Genomic DNA, 625 nt, shown 5'->3' with positions numbered 1-625 from the left:
TTAAGAAAAAAACAAAACAAACATCTGCGTTTCCTAGAAAGACAAACAAAAACTTTTAATTTTGATTATTCATGACTTCGAGCTGCCGTACATTACAGATTCGTTTAGGTAAATTGGCAAATATTTATTTAATTGACTTCTATGCTGCATATTGATTGAAAAGCCTGAATGACCTCCTGTTTGTCTACAGCTGAAACTCCTGTGAGTTAGAATTTTACATTGACCAGCTCTGAGCTGTGTGGATGCGAGGAAAGACCATTAGTGCTCAGGATAAACTTAAACACACCAGCAGTTTAGTTTATGACAGTTTTATTTAGTGCAAAGAGTCTAATAGCAGGAGTCGGTGATGCGCCTCATGCTCATGAACCTCACTCCACTCTGGCCCATGTTCATGAAGTTCCTGTACTCGCCAGGCCTCATGTACATCATCCTGCCTCTGTACTGGGGCTGCTCGTACATCAGCCAGTGGCCCTCCATCACGTTGCAGGACATGCAGTTGGACATGCGGTAACGGTCCATGATGTTCTCACAGTCGTCCATCAGCTCAGACATCTGACCTCCGAAGTTCTCCTTCTCGTAGATCTTCATCCTGAAGGATCCCCTGTGCTGTGGAGCAGAAGAGAAG

The 625-nt window shown here is 43.8% G+C and overlaps 1 pseudogene; it reads right to left on the bottom strand.

Moving 5' to 3' along the window:
• Positions 1-292: 292 nt before the first annotated feature.
• On the bottom strand, positions 293-613 carry LOC111644772 (gamma-crystallin M1 pseudogene; annotated as a pseudogene).
• Positions 614-625: the final 12 nt, after the last annotated feature.

The sequence above is a fragment of the Seriola lalandi genome, unplaced genomic scaffold (genome assembly GCF_002814215.2).
Source record: "Seriola lalandi dorsalis isolate HSWRI2012SDOR001 ecotype SW California unplaced genomic scaffold, Sedor1 jcf7180002014017, whole genome shotgun sequence".
Lineage (NCBI taxonomy): Eukaryota > Metazoa > Chordata > Actinopteri > Carangiformes > Carangidae > Seriola > Seriola lalandi.
Note: the sequence above shows the minus strand (reverse complement) of the source record. Positions and strands in the feature narration are given on the sequence as shown.